This window comes from Uloborus diversus, chromosome 8 (assembly GCF_026930045.1).
Source record: "Uloborus diversus isolate 005 chromosome 8, Udiv.v.3.1, whole genome shotgun sequence".
Classification (NCBI taxonomy): domain Eukaryota; kingdom Metazoa; phylum Arthropoda; class Arachnida; order Araneae; family Uloboridae; genus Uloborus; species Uloborus diversus.
The window spans coordinates 34,359,023-34,375,508 of NC_072738.1; the positions used below are offsets into that span (position 1 = coordinate 34,359,023).

Below are 16,486 nucleotides of genomic sequence, written 5' to 3' on the forward strand. Positions count from 1 at the left end.
TTTCCTTCTATTAACATATCAGATTTCTTAGCAGAAAAAGTACAATTAAACAGCGAAAATCATTATTTGTATCAGCAAGAAAAAAATTTTCTTAATAAAGCTTTGTTGTCAAATTTATTTAAAAATTATTATTTCGCTTGCCAAGCCCGGCTAGCTCAGTCGGTAGAGCACGAGACTCTTAATCTCGGGGTCGTGGGTTCGAGCCCCACGTTGGGCGAACGCATATTTTAATTCAAAAGGGCAAAATGTTTTCCTTCTATTAACAAATCAGATTTCTTAACAGAAAAAGTACAATTAAACAGCGAAAATCATTATTTGTATCAGCAATAAAAAAAGTTTCTTAATAAAGCTTTGTTGTCAAATTTATTTAAAAATTATTATTTCGCTTGCCAAGCCCGGCTAGCTCAGTCGGTAGAGCACGAGACTTTTAATCTCGGGGTTGTGGGTTCGAGCCCCACGTTGGGCGGGAGCGTTTTTTACATTTAAATGGGAAACGGTTTCCTCTTCAAAATGGGTATGATTTCTTAGCAAAATAGGGTGACATTGATGGGTAAGAATCATTTTTTGAATCGGTGAGAAAAATAATTCTATCTAACTTGCGTTTACGAAACTAATTAAAAATTCTAGAGAGTTAAGCGAGCCCGGCTAGCTCAGTCGCTAGAGCACGAGACTCTTAATCTCGGGGTCGTGGGTTCGAGCCACACGTTGGGCGGAAGCGTTTTTTTACATTTAAATGCGAAACGGCTTCCTCTTCAAAATGGGTATGCTTTCTTAGCAAAATAGGGTGACATTGATGGGTAAGAATCATTTTTTGAATTGGTGAGAAAAATAATTCTATCTAACTTGCGTTTACGAAAGTAATTAAAATTCTAGAGTGCTAAGCAAGCCCGGCTAGCTCAGTCGGTAGAGCACGAGACTCTTAATCTCGGGGTCGTGGGTTCGAGCCCCACGTTGGGCGAACGCATATTTTAATTCAAAAGGGCAAAATGTTTTCCTTCTATTAACATATCAGATTTATTAGCAGAGAAAGTACAATTAAACAGCGAAAATCATTATTTGTATCAGCAAGAAAAAAAAATTTCTTAATAAAGCTTTGTTGTCAAATTACTTTAAAAATTATTATTTCGCGTGCCAAGCCCGGCTAACTCAGTCGGTAGAGCACGAGACTCTTAATCTCGGGGTCGTGGGTTCGAGCCCCACGTTGGGCGGGAGCGTTTTTTACATTTAAATGGGAAACGCTTTCCTCTTCAAAATGGGTATGCTTTCTAAGCAAAATAGGGTGACATTGATGGGTAAGAATCATTTTTTGAATCGGTGAGAAAAATTATTCTATCTAACTTGCGTTTCCGAAACTAATTAAAAATTCTAGAGAGATAAGCAAGCCCGGCTAGCTCAGTCGGTAGAGCAGGAGACTCTTAATCTCGGGGTCGTGGGTTCGAGCCCCACGTTGGGCGAACGCATATTTTAATTCAAAATAGCAAAATGTTTTTCTTCTATTAACATATCAGATTTCTTAGCAGAGAAAGTACAATTAAACAGCGAAAACCATTATTTGTATCAGCAAGAAAAATATTTTCTTAATAAAGCTTTGTTGTCAAATTTATTTAAAAATTATTATTTCGCTTGCCAAGCCCGGCTAGCTCAGTCGGTAGAGCACGAGACTCTTACTCTCGTGGTCGTGGGTTCGAGCCCCACGTTGGGCGGGAGCGTTTTTTACATTTAAATGGGAAACGGTTTCCTCTTCAAAATGGGTATGCTTTCTTAGCAAAATAGGGTGACATTGATGGGTATGAATAATTTTTTGAATCGGTGAGAAAAATAATTTTATCTAACTTGCGTTTACGAAACTAATTAAAAATTCTAGAGAGTTAAGCAAGCCCGGCTAGCTCAGTCGGTAGAGCTCGAGACTCTTAATCTCGGGGTCGTGGGTTCGAGCCCCAAGTTGGGCGAACGCATATTTTAATTCAAAAGGGCAAAATGTTTTCCTTCTATTAACATATCAGATTTATTAGCAGAGAAAGTACAATTAAAAAGCGAAAATCATTATTTGTATCAGCAAGAAAAAAATTTTCTTAATAAAGATTTGTTGTCAAATTTATTTAAAAATTATTACCTCGCTTACCAAGGCCGGCTAGATCAGTCGGTAGAGCACAAGACTCTTAATCTCGGGGTCGTGGGTTCCTGCCCCACGTTGGGCGGGAGCGTTTTTTACATTTAAATGCGAAACGGTTTCCTCTTCAAAATGGGTATGCTTTCTTAGCAAAATAGGGTGACAATAATGGGTATGAATCATTTTTTGAATCGGTGAGAAAAATAATTTTATCAACCTGCGTTTACGAAACTAATTAAAAATTCTAGAGAGTTAAGCAAGCCCGGCCAGCTCAGTCGGTAGAGCACGAGACTCTTAATTTCGGGGTCGTGGGTTCGAGCCCCACGTTGGGCGAACGCATATTTTAATTCAAAAGGGCAAAATGCTTTCCTTCTATTAACATATCAGATTTCTTAGCAGAAAAAGTACAATTAAACAGCGAAAATCATTATTTGTATCAGCAAGAAAAAAATTTTCTTAATAAAGCTTTGTTGTCAAATTTATTTAAAAATTATTATTTCGCTTGCCAAGCCCGGCTAGCTCAGTCGGTAGAGCACGAGACTCTTAATCTCGGGGTCGTGGGTTCGAGCCCCACGTTGGGCGAACGCATATTTTAATTCAAAAGGGCAAAATGTTTTCCTTCTATTAACAAATCAGATTTCTTAACAGAAAAAGTACAATTAAACAGCGAAAATCATTATTTGTATCAGCAATAAAAAAAGTTTCTTAATAAAGCTTTGTTGTCAAATTTATTTAAAAATTATTATTTCGCTTGCCAAGCCCGGCTAGCTCAGTCGGTAGAGCACGAGACTCTTAATCTCGGGGTTGTGGGTTCGAGCCCCACGTTGGGCGGGAGCGTTTTTTACATTTAAATGGGAAACGGTTTCCTCTTCAAAATGGGTATGATTTCTTAGCAAAATAGGGTGACATTGATGGGTAAGAATCATTTTTTGAATCGGTGAGAAAAATAATTCTATCTAACTTGCGTTTACGAAACTAATTAAAAATTCTAGAGAGTTAAGCAAGCCCGGCTAGCTCAGTCGGTAGAGCACGAGACTCTTAATCTCGGGGTCGTGGGTTCGAGCCCCACGTTGGGCGAACGCATATTTTAATTCAAAAGGGCAAAATGTTTTCCTTCTATTAACATATCAGATTTATTAGCAGAGAAAGTACAATTAAACAGCGAAAATCATTATTTGTATCAGCAAGAAAAAAAAATTTCTTAATAAAGCTTTGTTGTCAAATTTATTTAAAAATTATTATTTCGCGTGCCAAGCCCGGCTAACTCAGTCGGTAGAGCACGAGACTCTTAATCTCGGGGTCGTGGGTTCGAGCCCCACGTTGGGCGGGAGCGTTTTTTACATTTAAATGGGAAACGCTTTCCTCTTCAAAATGGGTATGCTTTCTAAGCAAAATAGGGTGACATTGATGGGTAAGAATCATTTTTTGAATCGGTGAGAAAAATTATTCTATCTAACTTGCGTTTCCGAAACTAATTAAAAATTCTAGAGAGATAAGCAAGCCCGGCTAGCTCAGTCGGTAGAGCAGGAGACTCTTAATCTCGGGGTCGTGGGTTTGAGCCCCACGTTGGGCGAACGCATATTTTAATTCAAAATAGCAAAATGTTTTTCTTCTATTAACATATCAGATTTTTTAGTAGAAAAAGTATAATTAAACGCCGAAAATCATTATTTGTATCAGCAAGAAAAAAAATTTCTTAATAAAGCTTTGTTTTCAAATTTATTTAAAAATTATTATCTCACTTACCAAGCCTGGCTAGCTCAGTCGGTAGAGCACGAGACTCTTAATCTCGGGGTCGTGGGTTCGAGCCCCACGTTGGGCGGGAGCGTTTTTTACATTTAAATGCGAAACAGTTTCCTCTTTAAAATGGGTATGCTTTCTTAGCAAAATAGGGTGACGTTGATGGGTAAGAATCATTTTTTGAATCGGTGAGAATAATAATTTTATCTAACTTGCGTTTACGAAAGTAATTAAAAATTCTAGAGAGTTAAGCAAGCCTGGCTAGCTCAGTCGGTAGAGCACGAGACTCTTAATCTCGGGGTCGTGGGTTCGAGCCCCACGTTGGGCGAACGCATATTGTAGTTCAAAAGGGCAAAATGTTTTCCTTCTATTAACATATCAGATTTCTTAGCAGAGAAAGTACAATTAAACAGCGAAAACCATTATTTGTATCAGCAAGAAAAATATTTTCTTAATAAAGCTTTGTTGTCAAATTTATTTAAAAATTATTATTTCGCTTGCCAAGCCCGGCTAGCTCAGTCGGTAGAGCACGAGACTCTTACTCTCGTGGTCGTGGGTTCGAGCCCCACGTTGGGCGGGAGCGTTTTTTACATTTAAATGGGAAACGGTTTCCTCTTCAAAATGGGTATGCTTTCTTAGCAAAATAGGGTGACATTGATGGGTATGAATCATTTTTTGAATCGGTGAGAAAAATAATTTTATCTAACTTGCGTTTACGAAACTAATTAAAAATTCTAGAGAGCTAAGCAAGCCCGGCTAGCTCAGTCGGTAGAGCACGAGACTCTTAATTTCGGGGTCGTGGGTTCGAGCCCCACGTTGGGCGGGAGCGTTTTTTACATTTAAATGGGAAACGGTTTCCTCTTCAAAATGGGTATGCTTTCTTAGCAAAATAGGGTGACATTGATGGGTATGAATCATTTTTTGAATCGGTGAGAAAAATAATTTTATCTAACCTGCGTTTACGAAACTAATTAAAAATTCTAGAGAGTTAAGCAAGCCCGGCCAGCTCAGTCGGTAGAGCACGAGACTCTTAATTTCGGGGTCGTGGGTTCGAGCCCCACGTTGGGCGAACGCATATCTTAATTCAAAAGGGCAAAATGCTTTCCTTCTATTAACATATCAGATTTCTTAGCAGAAAAAGTACAATTAAACAGCGAAAATCATTTGTATCAGCAAGAAAAAAATTTTCTTAATAAAGCTTTGTTGTCAAATTTATTTAAAAATTATTATTTCGCTTGCCAAGCCCGGCTAGCTCAGTCGGTAGAGCACGAGACTCTTAATCTCGGGGTCGTGGGTTCGAGCCCCACGTTGGGCGAACGCATATTTTAATTCAAAAGGGCAAAATGTTTTCCTTCTATTAACAAATCAGATTTTTTAACAGAAAAAGTACAATTAAACAGCGAAAATCATTATTTGTATCAGAAAGAAAAAAAGTTTCTTAATAAAGCTTTGTTGTCAAATTTATTTAAAAATTATTATTTCGCTTGCCAAGCCCGGCTAGCTCAGTCGGTAGAGCACGAGACTCTTAATCTCGGGGTTGTGGGTTCGAGCCCCACGTTGGGCGGGAGCGTTTTTTACATTTAAATGGGAAACTGTTTCCTCTTCAAAATGGGTATGATTTCTTAGCAAAATAGGGTGACATTGATGGGTAAGAATCATTTTTTGAATCGGTGAGAAAAATAATTCTATCTAACTTGCGTTTACGAAACTAATTAAAAATTCTAGAGAGTTAAGCGAGCCCGGCTAGCTCAGTCGCTAGAGCACGAGACTCTTAATCTCGGGGTCGTGGGTTCGAGCCCCACGTTGGGTGGAAGCGTTTTTTACATTTAAATGCGAAACGGCTTCCTCTTCAAAATGGGTATTATTTCTTAGCAAAATAGGGTGACATTGATGGGTAAGAATCATTTTTTGAATCGGTGAGAAAAATAATTCTATCTAACTTGCGTTTACGAAACTAATTAAAAATTCTAGAGAGTTAAGCAAGCCCGGCTAGCTCAGTCGGTACTGCACGAGACTCTTAAACTCGGGGTCGTGGGTTCGAGCCCCACGTTTAGCGAACGCATATTTTAATTCAAAAGGGCAAAATGTTTTCCTTCTATTAACATATCAGATTTCTTAGCAGAGAAAGTATAATTAACTCCTTAAGACCGAGGCCGGCCGTATACGGCTTTGTAGCTTAGATCCGAGTCCGCCCATATCCGGCCGAGTTCTGCGAATTCAGGGGTGGTGGGTAGAAGAAGACACCCTACTGCGAGACCTTCCCGAAGAAGACCCTTTCTTCTAGTCGATAGCTATTTAGCAAGTGATAGCAACAACTGCATGAATGGGGAGCTGCTAATGACTTGATGTCGCTTGGCTTCCTCAAAAAATGAGAAAAGATGAATGCGTTGTACGATTTCGTTTCAATTTCCTCCACTTCTAATCCTCACTTTTTTGTACCACTTTTTTAAAAATAAATTCTATTCTAGGATTTATAAATTAATGTTTTGTATAATTTTTATGATAATTCGTACAACATTAAAGCACAAACTTTGCAAATAACTGCATATACATGCTTCAGGGTTACAAGGAACCTCGAAACACGGGTGAGCAATTACTACTTGCAATATTTCGCCATCTATTAACCTTTTCTATTTTCATTATTTTTATTTTCAACCCAAACGTAATTATTTCTTTCCAGTTTTAGAAACTTAAAAGTAGTACTCAGCAAATCAGAGCTTGGAAGGCATCTAAACAAAACAAATCTGCCCAGAGCTTTAACTTGCTCGTGAAAATATACTGCACCCCACCACACAACTGTTACCCAAACAGTAGCGCCCCCCAAATGTGAGATAGGAGGTCATAATTCCAGAAGGACTTAAAACACACATAACATGTAAAAATGTATGCATGGGTCAACCAACTCCAGTATTCAGGTCGCACGTGTGACTAAAGAAAATGCCTTAGATACTAGTTCTCTCAAAATGGTCAAAAGAAAACAATTTTGTTACGATATTATACAATTTACAAACTACCGTATTATCCACTTTACCTTTAGAGTTCAAAATTTTGAGTAAAGTAATACTTGCTAGCAATATAATCTATATTTGCACTTATAAAAATTTAATCACAAAATAGCATTTTCTAGTTTTCTTCTGAACAACATGTTATTCATTAATTTGGGAAATTCAGTCAGTTTGTCAACATGTAAATTCAGAATCATGATTTACAAAAAAAAAAAAAAAAAAGGTGAAAAATGACAATCTGCTTAAATCTTCAAAAACAGTTGTCTCTGAAGTGGGATAAACAGAAATTTCTAATGGCGCTAAGTCACATTGTAATATTCCTTTAACGATTGTAGTGTAACGAACACCAAAAAATCGGATTTAATTCTTTCTTAAATTCATTTAATCAATTTATAAAGACATTATCTCTTGCTTTCAGTAGCACATCCCACAACTTTGTTTCCTTGAAAATATAAATTAATTGTTAAATTCTTCAAACAAATTAAAGTACATATTTACTTCTGTATAAATGGCATTATTCAGGAAAACATCATCAGAATAAATTGTAGGGAATATTTTTTTTAAATCATGTCATACAGCATTTTACTTACTGATAAATATAAAGAAAATCTAAATCTGTGCTTCTACATCTGTTGCATTTACACTTTTAGCACTAATTTAGAATTAATTGATTTTTAAGAGAAAACAAATGTCACCTCCTTCCCCCAATATGAAATTGTTGCCAATAATAATTAAGCGATTTCAGAGTTGCATCAAAACAAGAAAACTTTCGTTCAGTACAGATTTATCTATCTTGCATTTCTATGTTAAAAAGTTGTATGTTCTCATCTTTATCATATTCGATTAGCTAGTTATATACGATAACCACGGCAACTTGTGGGTTGGAGGGGGGGGGGGCAATTTTACCTTACTTTCAAAAGTAAAGGGGCCTTACCCTCTCACTTTTCAGAGTTAAAAATTAACAATCGACTGAAAAATTATTTCTACTCGGATTGATTTTGCGTATTAATTTATTTTGCGGGAATAAAACCAAAAAACTCAAAAAAAAAAAAAAAAATAACTGAATTTTTCTTATGTTATTTCATTGGAATAAAGATTATAATTGGAAGAGTTCATGGCCGGATTTGGAAGTGTAGTGGCCCCGGGGCAAACGAAGGAGTGGAGGCCCCTAATCAGGGTTCGAAAAGATCATCATATTTTCGAAAATATCCGATACTTTGATATACAGTAGAAGACCATTATAACGCCGACCTATATAACGCAATTCTCTATAAACCGTACAACTTTCCAGAAGTAAACAATAGAGTTTGAAGTTTAAAAAAACCTCTGTTTTGTTAAGCAAACATAAAAATTGTTATTTTGAAACAGTTTTTCATCTTTCCATCTTAATCCAAAGCTTTTAAATGGAAATTAGTACCCCCCTTACAGTAAACAGAAAATACCAGATGGCTCTTGCAAATGCAGCTGTTATGCAAACCCAAGAAGCCAGCAGAAGTGCAGGATAATGCACTTTCGTTTGATTGTGAAACCTATTTATTTGTGAATAACTAATTGTAATGTTGGTGCTTTAATACTCATTGCAGATAAAACTCATTCTGAAGTGCTAATATAGAGACATATTCTGAACTTTAGTTTCAAAATTTGTGAAATGACCTATATAACGCAAAAACCTGTATAACGCAAAAGCTCTGGTCCCAAGGTGTGCGTTATAATGGTCTTCTACTGTATATCGAATATTTTGATATATATGTACATATCCGATATTTTCGACCCGTGAAAGCTAGGATATTTTGTAAAAAATTTATTGTGGAGGCCCCGGCGCAGTAGCCCCGCCTGCCCTCCACTAAATCCGGCCCTGGAAGAGTTAGTCTACGGTGGCCATTCATCCCAAATTTTGACGCCAAACTCCATTTTTATCTGTCATTTAATAAGTAATGTCAAAATCCAATTACATAGACTAGTTTTATTTTAAAAAAGAAAAAAAGGGGGGAAATAAATAAGATTTCGTGGCTTCCCCACTAACCATTCTCTTAACCTCCGTTTTTTGAGGAAAAGATTTTTTTTTTCATTATTACTCTTGAAAAATTATCTCTTTATTATTTTCTTTTAACTTTCCTTTTTTTTCTCCTGACTGGGATAGTTTTTATTACTTGTCCGTAGTATACTCAGAAATGGAAAAGAGGAGATAGGGGTGCAATTTCTTCCAAATGTTTGAAAATATTTTCAAAAACATTCTTTCAGTAATTATTCTCATCAGTTTATGCAAATGGATTTGATTGAAATTGGAAAATTTAAATTATTGCATAATAAATCTTAAGCTTTTGCTTGAACTGTAATGTTCTTATTTATGATTAATATCATCTACGCGTTGAAGGCGGCTAATATATGTGTATAACATATATTAAGATCTACAATCAATATGCGAAAGTTAAGGGATTTGGGAATCAACCCGGCAAACCTTCTCTCGCCATGCCCCTGTTACATATATTTTTTCTGATTTTCTGTAATTCTAAAATATGTCTCTTAAAAATCTAAAAAATATTTATATTTCTAAAAAAGAATGTTTTATAATTTTATTATAGCCTTTTTCAATAACTTTATAAAAAAGGAAAACATGTATTAAAAAGAACTATATGTTTTATAATTTATTATTCTGCAGAAAAATAAAAGTTATTGGCTGTGCTCAAACTTTTTTAATCAATCGAAATCGGGGAAATGTTTCCAAAAAAAAAAAAAAAAAAGTTGCTAGAAAGGTTAGGCATTTTGCACTGTAGGCTGAACATGATATCCAAAAAAAAAAAAACGAACTTATTAGCAATATTAGCAATATGGTTAGGAACTGATGGAAAGTCACGCTGTGAGACAACCTCAAAGATCCGTTCTTCCGACCGAAGTATTTTCAACTGATGGGACAAGTGACAGTGATGTACAATTCCCAATGGCGATACAACTACAAGGATTGATAGCTCATAACTTGTGAAGATGCCCGCATTTCAGGAGGAAGGGGGAAATGAAGAAACTTTTATATTCATTCTTTTTCATTCACGCGACTTGTTCTATTTTTTCCCTTTGAAATTCTTCATTCCGAAGTTGCTTTTGATTTTTGAATATTTTTTTTTTTTTTGCAATTCAGATGTTTTATTCCTAATTTTAAAACATCCCACGTGTCTATAGATCGCAGACAGCTGAACCAACATACGCGATAAACACTAGCCTAGGGAAATAGCAAAAAAGGCTGCACGCCTGAAGCGCGACAGCGATTAAGGTGACAGCTTACCACGCCTCCTGTAATTAGTGCACACAAGAACTGACGAGATGCTGCCGAAGGGGGTCTCAGAGTGGACGATTCCATTTCCAAAATAGCTTGGTTGAAAAAGTCACGACCTAACTGTAGTAAAAAATTCCCCCCTTCCCGGTCTTAAAGAGTTAAACAGCGAAAATCATTATTTGTATCAGCAAGAAAAAAATTTTCTTAATAAAGCTTTGTTGTCAAATTTATTTAAAAATTATTATCTCGCTTACCAAGCGAGGCTAGCTCAGTCGGTAGAGCACGAGACTCTTCCTCTCGGGGTCGTTGGTTCGAGCCCCACATTGGGCGGAAGCGTTTTTTATATTTAAATGGGAAACGGTTTCCTCTTCAAAATGGGTATGCTTTCTTAGCAAAATAGGGTGACATTGATGGGTAAGAATCATTTTTTGAATCGGAGAGAAAAATAATTCTATCTAACTTGCGTTTACGAAAGTAATTAAAAATTCTAGAGAGCTAAGCAAGCCCGGCTAGCTCAGTCGGTAGAGCACGAGACTCGTAATATCGGGGTTTTGGGTTCCAGCCCCCCGTTGGGCGTCAGCGTTTTTTACATTTAAATGCGAAACGCTTTCCTCTTAAAAATGGGTATGCTTTCTTAGCAAAATAGGGTGACATTGATGGGTAAGAATCATTTTTTGAATCGGTGAGAAAAATAACTCTATCTAACTTGCATTTACGAAAGTAATTAAAAATTCTAGAGATTTAAGCAAGCCCGGCTAGCTCAGTCGGTAGAGCACGAGACTCTTAATCTCGGGGTCGTGGGTTCGAGCCCCACGTTGGGCGAACGCATATTTTAATTCAAAAGGGCAAACTGTTTTCCTTCTATTAACATATCAGATTTCTTAGCAGAAAAAGTACAATTAAACAGCGAAAATCATTATTTGTATCAGCAAGAAAAAAATTTTCTTAATACATCTTTGTTGTCAAATTTATTTAAAAATTATTATTTCGCTTGCAAGCGCGGCTGACTCAGTCGGTAGAGCAGGAGACTCTTAATCTCGGGGTCGTGGGTTCGAGCCCCACGTTGGGCGGGAGCGTTTTTTTACATTTTAATGCGAAATGGCTTCCTCTTCAAAATGGGTATGCTTTCTTAACAAAATAGGGTGACTTTGATGGGTAAGAATCATTTTTTGAATCGGTGAGAAAAATAATTTTATCTAACTTGCGTTTACGAAAGTAATTAAAATATCTAGAGTGCTAAGCAAGCCCGGCTAGCTCAGTCGGTAGAGCACGAGACTCTTAATCTCGGGGTCGTGGGTTCGAGCCCCACGTTGGGCGAACGCGTATTTTAATTCAAAAGGGCAAAATGTTTTCCTTCTATTAACATATCAGATTTATTAGCAGAGAAAGTACAATTAAACAGCGAAAATCATTATTTGTATCAGCAAGAAAAAAAAATTTTCTTAATAAAGCTTTGTTGTCAAATTTATTTAAAAATTATTATTTCGCGTGCCAAGCCCGGCTAACTCAGTCGGTAGAGCACGAGACTCTTAATCTCGGGGTCGTGGGTTCGAGCCCCACGTTGGGCGGGGGCGTTTTTTACATTTAAATGGGAAACGCTTTCCTCTTCAAAATGGGTATGCTTTCTAAGCAAAATAGGGTGACATTGATGGGTAAGAATCATTTTTTGAATCGGTGAGAAAAATTATTCTATCTAACTTGCGTTTCCGAAACTAATTAAAAATTCTAGAGAGATAAGCAAGCCCGGCTAGCTCAGTCGGTAGAGCAGGAGACTCTTAATCTCGGGGTCGTGGGTTCGAGCCCCACGTTGGGCGAACGCATATTTTTATTCAAAATAGCAAAATGTTTTTCTTCTATTTACATATCAGATTTTTTAGTAGAAAAAGTACAATTAAACGCCGAAAATCATTATTTGTATCAGCAAGAAAAAAAATTTCTTAATAAAGCTTTGTTGTCAAATTTATTTAAAAATTATTATCTCACTTACCAAGCCTGGCTAGCTCAGTCGGTAGAGCACGAGACTCTTAATCTCGGGGTCGTGGGTTCGAGCCCCACGTTGGGCGGGAGCGTTTTTTACATTTAAATGCGAAACAGTTTCCTCTTTAAAATGGGTATGCTTTCTTAGCAAAATAGGGTGACGTTGATGGGTAAGAATCATTTTTTGAATCGGTGAGAATAATAATTTTATCTAACTTGCGTTTACGAAAGTAATTAAAAATTCTAATTATTAAGCCAGCCCGGCTAGCTCAGTCGGTAGAGCATGAGACTCTTAATCGCGGGGTCGTGGGTTCGAACCCCACGTTGAGCGAACGCATATTTTAATTCAAAAGGGCAAAATGTTTTCCTTCTATTAACATATCAGATTTCTTAGCAGAAAAAGTACAATTAAACAGCGAAAATCATTATTTGTATCAGCAAGAAAAAAATTTTCTTAATAAAGCTTTGTTGTCAAATTTATTTAAAAATTATTATCTCACTTACCAAGCCTGGCTAGCTCAGTCGGTAGAGCACGAGACTCTTAATCTCGGGGTCGTGGGTTCGAGCCCCACGTTGGGCGGGAGCGTTTTTTACATTTAAATGCGAAACAGTTTCCTCTTTAAAATGGGTATGCTTTCTTAGCAAAATAGGGTGACGTTGATGGGTAAGAATCATTTTTTGAATCGGTGAGAATAATAATTTTATCTAACTTGCGTTTACGAAAGTAATTAAAAATTCTAAGAATTAAGCAAGCCCGGCTAGCTCAGTCGGTAGAGCATGAGACTCTTGATCGCGGGGTCGTGGGTTCGAGCCCCACGTTGAGCGAACGCATATTTTAATTCAAAAGGGCAAAATGTTTTCCTTCTATTAACATATCAGATTTCTTAGCAGAAAAAGTACAATTAAACAGCGAAAATCATTATTTGTATCAGCAAGAAAAAAATTTTCTTAATAAAGCTTTGTTGTCAAATTTATTTAAAAATTATTATTTCACTTCCTAAGCCTGGCTAGCTCAGGCGGTACAGCACGAGACTCTTAATCTCGGGGTCGTGTGTTCAAGCCCCACGTTGGGCGGAAGCGTTTTTTTACATTTAAATGCGAAACGGCTTCCTCTTCAAAATGGGTATGCCTTCTTAGCAAAATAGGGTGACATTGATGGGTAAGAATCATTTTTTGAATTGGTGAGAAAAATAATTCTATCTAACTTGCGTTTACGAAAGTAATTAAAAATTCTAGAGTGCTAAGCAAGCCCGGCTAGCTCAGGCGGTAGAGCACGAGACTCTTAATCTCGGGGTCGTGGGTTTGAGCCCCACGTTGGGCGGGAGCGTTTTTTACATTTAAATGGGAAACGGCTTCCTCTTCAAAATGGGTATGCTTTCTTAGCAAAATAGGGTGACATTGATGGGTAAGAATCATTTTTTGAATCGGTGAGAATAATATCTAACTTGCGTTTACGAAAGTAATTAAAAATTCTAGAGAGTTAAGCAAGCCCGGCTAGCTCTGTCGGTAGAGCACGAGACTCTTAATCGCGGGGTCGTGGGTTCGAGCCCCACGTTGCACGAACGCATATTGTAATTCAAAAGGGCAAAATGTTTTCCTTCTATTAACATATCAGATTTCTTAGCAGAGAAAGTACAATTAAACAGCGAAAATCATTATTTGTATCAACAAGAAAAAAATTTCCTTAATAAAGCTTTGCTGTCAAATTTATTTAAAATTTATTATCTCGCTCATCAAGCCCGGCTAGCTCAGTCGATGGAGCACGAGGTCGGGGTCGTGGGTTCGAGCCATACGTTGGGCGAACGCATATTTTAATTCAAAAGGGCAAAATGTTTTCCTTCTATTAACATATCAGATTTCTTAGCAGAAAAAGTACAATTAAACAGCGAAAATCATTATTTGTATCAGCAAGAAAAAAGTTTTTTGATAAAGCTTTGTTGTCAAATTTATTTAAAAATTATTATCTCGCTTACCAAGCCCGGCTAGCTCAGTAGGTAGAGCACGAAACTCTTAATCTCGGGGTCGTGGGTTCGAGCCCCACGTTGGGCGGGAGCGTTTTTACATTTAAATGGGAAACGGTTTCCTCTTCAAAATGGGTATGCTTTCTTAGCAAAATAGGGTGACATTGATGGGTAAGAATCATTTTTTGAATCGGTGAGAAAAATAATTCTATCTAACTTGCGTTTACGAAACTAATTAAAAATTCTAGAGAGATAAGCAAGCCCGGCTAGCTCAGTCGGTAGAGCAGGAGACTCTTAATCTCGGGGTCGTGGGTTCGAGCCCCACGTTGGGCGAACGCATATTTTAATTCAAAAGGGCAAAATGTTTTTCTTCTATTAACATATCAGATTTTTTAGCAGAAAAAGTACAATTAAACGCCGAAAATCATTATTTGTATCAGCAAGAAAAAAAATTTCTTAAAAAAGCTTTGTTGTCAAATTTATTTAAAAATTATTATCTCACTTACCAAGCCTGGCTAGCTCAGTCGGTAGAGCACGAGACTCTTAATCTCGGGGTCATGGGTTCGAGCCCCACGTTGGGCGGGAGCGTTTTTTACATTTAAATGCGAAACAGTTTCCTCTTTAAAATGGGTATGCTTTCTTAGCAAAATAGGGTGACGTTGATGGGTAAGAATCATTTTTTGAATCGGTGAGAAAAATAATTCTATCTAACTTGCGTTTACGAAACTAATTAAAAATTCTAGAGAGTTAAGTAAGCCCGGCTACCTCAGTCGGTAGAGCACGAGACTCTTAATCTCGGGGTCGTGGGTTCGAGCCCCACGTTGGGCGGAAGCGTTTTTTAAATGAAAATGCAAAACGTTTTCCTCTTCTAAATGTGTATTATTTCTTAGAAAAATAGGGTGACATTGATGGGTGAGAATCATTTTTTTGAATCAATGAGAAAAAAATTTCTATCTAACCTGCCTTTACGAAACTAATTAAAAATTCTAGATAGTTAGGCACGCCCGGCTAGCTCAGTCGGTAGAGCACGAGACTCTTAATCTCGGGGGCGTGGGTTCGAGTCCCACGTTGGGCGAACGTATTTCTTAATTCAAAATGTCAAAATGTTTTCTCTCTATTAACGTATCAGATTTCTTAGCAGTAAAAGTACAACTGAACGGCGAAAATCATTATTTGTATCAGCAAGAAAAAAAAACTCTTAATAAAGCTTTGCGGTCAAATTTATTTAAAAATTGCATCTCGTTTACCAAGCCCGGCTTGCTCAGTCGGTAGTGCACGCGGCTCTTAATCTCGGGGTCTTGGGTTCGATCTATTCGTTGGGCGGGAGCGTTTTTTAAATTAAAATGCGAAACGGTTTCCTCTTCTAAATGTGTATGCTTTCTTAGCAAAATAGGGTGACATTGATGGGTGAGAATCATTTTTTGAATCCGAGATAAGAAAAAATTCTATCTAACCTGCGTTTACGAAACTAATTAAAAGTTCTAGACGTTGAAGCAAGCCCGGCTAGCTCAGTCGGTAGAGCACGAGACTCTTTATCTCGGGGTCATGGGATCGAGACCCACGTTGGGCGAACGCATGTTTTAATTCAAAAGGGGAAAAATGTCTTCCTTCTATTAACGTGTCAGTTTTCTTTGAAGTAAATGTACAATTGAACGGCGAAAATCATTGCTTGTATCAGCAAGAAAAAGTTTTTCTTAACGAAGCTTTGTTGTAAATTTATCTAAAAATTATCATCTCGTTTACCAAGCCCGGTTAGCTAAGTCGGTAGAGCGCGAGACTCTTAATCGCGAGGTCGTGGGTTCGAGCAGCACGTTGGGCGAACGCATGTTTTAATTCAAAAGGGCAAAATATTTTTCTTCTATTAAGATATCAGATTTCTTAGCAGAAAAAGTACTATTAAACGGCGAAAATCATTATTTGTATCAGCAAGAAAAAAATTTTCCTAATAAAGCTTTGTGATCAAATTTATTTAAAAATTGCATATCGTTTACCAAGCTCGACTAGCTCAGTCGGTAGAGCACGAAACTCGTAATCTCGGGGTCGTGGGTTCGAGCCCCACGTTGGGCGAACGTATTTTTTAATTCAAAAGGGCACAATGTTTTTCTTCTATTAAAATTTCAGATTTCTTAGCAGAAAAAGTACAATTGAACGGCGAAAATCATTATTTGTATAAGCGAAAAAAAATTACTTAATAAAGCTTTGTTGTCAAATTTATTTAAAAATTGCTTTTCGTTTACCAAGCCCGGCTAGCTCAGTCGGTAGAGCGCGAGACTCATAACCTCGTAGTCGTGGGTTCGATAAATTCGTTGGGCGGGAGCGTTTTTTAAATTAAAATGAGAAACGGTTTCCTCTTCTGAATGTGTATGCTTTCTTAGCAAAATAGGGTGACATTGATGGGTGAGAATCATTTTTTTGAATCCGAGAT

General features: G+C 37.2%; 34 non-coding genes across 34 annotated transcripts; all 34 read left to right on the forward strand.

The window, feature by feature from the left end:
• The first annotated feature begins 144 nt into the window (after positions 1-144).
• Trnak-cuu (transfer RNA lysine (anticodon CUU)) lies at positions 145-217 on the forward strand. Its single transcript has one exon. It is a non-coding gene; the product is annotated as a tRNA-Lys (tRNA).
• A 176-nt stretch (positions 218-393) lies between these two features.
• Positions 394-466, forward strand: Trnak-uuu (transfer RNA lysine (anticodon UUU)). Its single transcript has one exon. It is a non-coding gene; the product is annotated as a tRNA-Lys (tRNA).
• Positions 467-885: 419 nt separating this feature from the next.
• On the forward strand, positions 886-958 carry Trnak-cuu (transfer RNA lysine (anticodon CUU)). Its single transcript has one exon. It is a non-coding gene; the product is annotated as a tRNA-Lys (tRNA).
• Positions 959-1,135: 177 nt separating this feature from the next.
• Trnak-cuu (transfer RNA lysine (anticodon CUU)) lies at positions 1,136-1,208 on the forward strand. Its single transcript has one exon. It is a non-coding gene; the product is annotated as a tRNA-Lys (tRNA).
• A 173-nt stretch (positions 1,209-1,381) lies between these two features.
• On the forward strand, positions 1,382-1,454 carry Trnak-cuu (transfer RNA lysine (anticodon CUU)). Its single transcript has one exon. It is a non-coding gene; the product is annotated as a tRNA-Lys (tRNA).
• A 176-nt stretch (positions 1,455-1,630) lies between these two features.
• Trnak-cuu (transfer RNA lysine (anticodon CUU)) lies at positions 1,631-1,703 on the forward strand. Its single transcript has one exon. It is a non-coding gene; the product is annotated as a tRNA-Lys (tRNA).
• A 173-nt stretch (positions 1,704-1,876) lies between these two features.
• Positions 1,877-1,949, forward strand: Trnak-cuu (transfer RNA lysine (anticodon CUU)). Its single transcript has one exon. It is a non-coding gene; the product is annotated as a tRNA-Lys (tRNA).
• A 421-nt stretch (positions 1,950-2,370) lies between these two features.
• Trnak-cuu (transfer RNA lysine (anticodon CUU)) lies at positions 2,371-2,443 on the forward strand. The gene has a single exon. It is a non-coding gene; the product is annotated as a tRNA-Lys (tRNA).
• Positions 2,444-2,619: 176 nt separating this feature from the next.
• On the forward strand, positions 2,620-2,692 carry Trnak-cuu (transfer RNA lysine (anticodon CUU)). Its single transcript has one exon. It is a non-coding gene; the product is annotated as a tRNA-Lys (tRNA).
• A 176-nt stretch (positions 2,693-2,868) lies between these two features.
• On the forward strand, positions 2,869-2,941 carry Trnak-cuu (transfer RNA lysine (anticodon CUU)). Its single transcript has one exon. It is a non-coding gene; the product is annotated as a tRNA-Lys (tRNA).
• Positions 2,942-3,114: 173 nt separating this feature from the next.
• On the forward strand, positions 3,115-3,187 carry Trnak-cuu (transfer RNA lysine (anticodon CUU)). Its single transcript has one exon. It is a non-coding gene; the product is annotated as a tRNA-Lys (tRNA).
• A 177-nt stretch (positions 3,188-3,364) lies between these two features.
• On the forward strand, positions 3,365-3,437 carry Trnak-cuu (transfer RNA lysine (anticodon CUU)). The gene has a single exon. It is a non-coding gene; the product is annotated as a tRNA-Lys (tRNA).
• Positions 3,438-3,610: 173 nt separating this feature from the next.
• Positions 3,611-3,683, forward strand: Trnak-cuu (transfer RNA lysine (anticodon CUU)). Its single transcript has one exon. It is a non-coding gene; the product is annotated as a tRNA-Lys (tRNA).
• Positions 3,684-3,859: 176 nt separating this feature from the next.
• Positions 3,860-3,932, forward strand: Trnak-cuu (transfer RNA lysine (anticodon CUU)). The gene has a single exon. It is a non-coding gene; the product is annotated as a tRNA-Lys (tRNA).
• Positions 3,933-4,105: 173 nt separating this feature from the next.
• Trnak-cuu (transfer RNA lysine (anticodon CUU)) lies at positions 4,106-4,178 on the forward strand. The gene has a single exon. It is a non-coding gene; the product is annotated as a tRNA-Lys (tRNA).
• A 176-nt stretch (positions 4,179-4,354) lies between these two features.
• On the forward strand, positions 4,355-4,427 carry Trnak-cuu (transfer RNA lysine (anticodon CUU)). Its single transcript has one exon. It is a non-coding gene; the product is annotated as a tRNA-Lys (tRNA).
• Positions 4,428-4,600: 173 nt separating this feature from the next.
• Positions 4,601-4,673, forward strand: Trnak-cuu (transfer RNA lysine (anticodon CUU)). Its single transcript has one exon. It is a non-coding gene; the product is annotated as a tRNA-Lys (tRNA).
• Positions 4,674-4,846: 173 nt separating this feature from the next.
• On the forward strand, positions 4,847-4,919 carry Trnak-cuu (transfer RNA lysine (anticodon CUU)). Its single transcript has one exon. It is a non-coding gene; the product is annotated as a tRNA-Lys (tRNA).
• A 173-nt stretch (positions 4,920-5,092) lies between these two features.
• On the forward strand, positions 5,093-5,165 carry Trnak-cuu (transfer RNA lysine (anticodon CUU)). The gene has a single exon. It is a non-coding gene; the product is annotated as a tRNA-Lys (tRNA).
• A 176-nt stretch (positions 5,166-5,341) lies between these two features.
• Trnak-cuu (transfer RNA lysine (anticodon CUU)) lies at positions 5,342-5,414 on the forward strand. Its single transcript has one exon. It is a non-coding gene; the product is annotated as a tRNA-Lys (tRNA).
• Positions 5,415-5,587: 173 nt separating this feature from the next.
• On the forward strand, positions 5,588-5,660 carry Trnak-cuu (transfer RNA lysine (anticodon CUU)). Its single transcript has one exon. It is a non-coding gene; the product is annotated as a tRNA-Lys (tRNA).
• Positions 5,661-10,872: 5,212 nt separating this feature from the next.
• Trnak-cuu (transfer RNA lysine (anticodon CUU)) lies at positions 10,873-10,945 on the forward strand. The gene has a single exon. It is a non-coding gene; the product is annotated as a tRNA-Lys (tRNA).
• A 422-nt stretch (positions 10,946-11,367) lies between these two features.
• Trnak-cuu (transfer RNA lysine (anticodon CUU)) lies at positions 11,368-11,440 on the forward strand. The gene has a single exon. It is a non-coding gene; the product is annotated as a tRNA-Lys (tRNA).
• A 178-nt stretch (positions 11,441-11,618) lies between these two features.
• Trnak-cuu (transfer RNA lysine (anticodon CUU)) lies at positions 11,619-11,691 on the forward strand. Its single transcript has one exon. It is a non-coding gene; the product is annotated as a tRNA-Lys (tRNA).
• A 173-nt stretch (positions 11,692-11,864) lies between these two features.
• Trnak-cuu (transfer RNA lysine (anticodon CUU)) lies at positions 11,865-11,937 on the forward strand. Its single transcript has one exon. It is a non-coding gene; the product is annotated as a tRNA-Lys (tRNA).
• A 176-nt stretch (positions 11,938-12,113) lies between these two features.
• On the forward strand, positions 12,114-12,186 carry Trnak-cuu (transfer RNA lysine (anticodon CUU)). The gene has a single exon. It is a non-coding gene; the product is annotated as a tRNA-Lys (tRNA).
• A 421-nt stretch (positions 12,187-12,607) lies between these two features.
• Trnak-cuu (transfer RNA lysine (anticodon CUU)) lies at positions 12,608-12,680 on the forward strand. Its single transcript has one exon. It is a non-coding gene; the product is annotated as a tRNA-Lys (tRNA).
• Positions 12,681-13,348: 668 nt separating this feature from the next.
• Positions 13,349-13,421, forward strand: Trnak-cuu (transfer RNA lysine (anticodon CUU)). Its single transcript has one exon. It is a non-coding gene; the product is annotated as a tRNA-Lys (tRNA).
• Positions 13,422-14,076: 655 nt separating this feature from the next.
• Trnak-cuu (transfer RNA lysine (anticodon CUU)) lies at positions 14,077-14,149 on the forward strand. The gene has a single exon. It is a non-coding gene; the product is annotated as a tRNA-Lys (tRNA).
• A 172-nt stretch (positions 14,150-14,321) lies between these two features.
• Positions 14,322-14,394, forward strand: Trnak-cuu (transfer RNA lysine (anticodon CUU)). Its single transcript has one exon. It is a non-coding gene; the product is annotated as a tRNA-Lys (tRNA).
• Positions 14,395-14,570: 176 nt separating this feature from the next.
• Positions 14,571-14,643, forward strand: Trnak-cuu (transfer RNA lysine (anticodon CUU)). Its single transcript has one exon. It is a non-coding gene; the product is annotated as a tRNA-Lys (tRNA).
• Positions 14,644-14,816: 173 nt separating this feature from the next.
• Positions 14,817-14,889, forward strand: Trnak-cuu (transfer RNA lysine (anticodon CUU)). The gene has a single exon. It is a non-coding gene; the product is annotated as a tRNA-Lys (tRNA).
• Positions 14,890-15,063: 174 nt separating this feature from the next.
• On the forward strand, positions 15,064-15,136 carry Trnak-cuu (transfer RNA lysine (anticodon CUU)). The gene has a single exon. It is a non-coding gene; the product is annotated as a tRNA-Lys (tRNA).
• A 919-nt stretch (positions 15,137-16,055) lies between these two features.
• Trnat-cgu (transfer RNA threonine (anticodon CGU)) lies at positions 16,056-16,128 on the forward strand. Its single transcript has one exon. It is a non-coding gene; the product is annotated as a tRNA-Thr (tRNA).
• Positions 16,129-16,486: the final 358 nt, after the last annotated feature.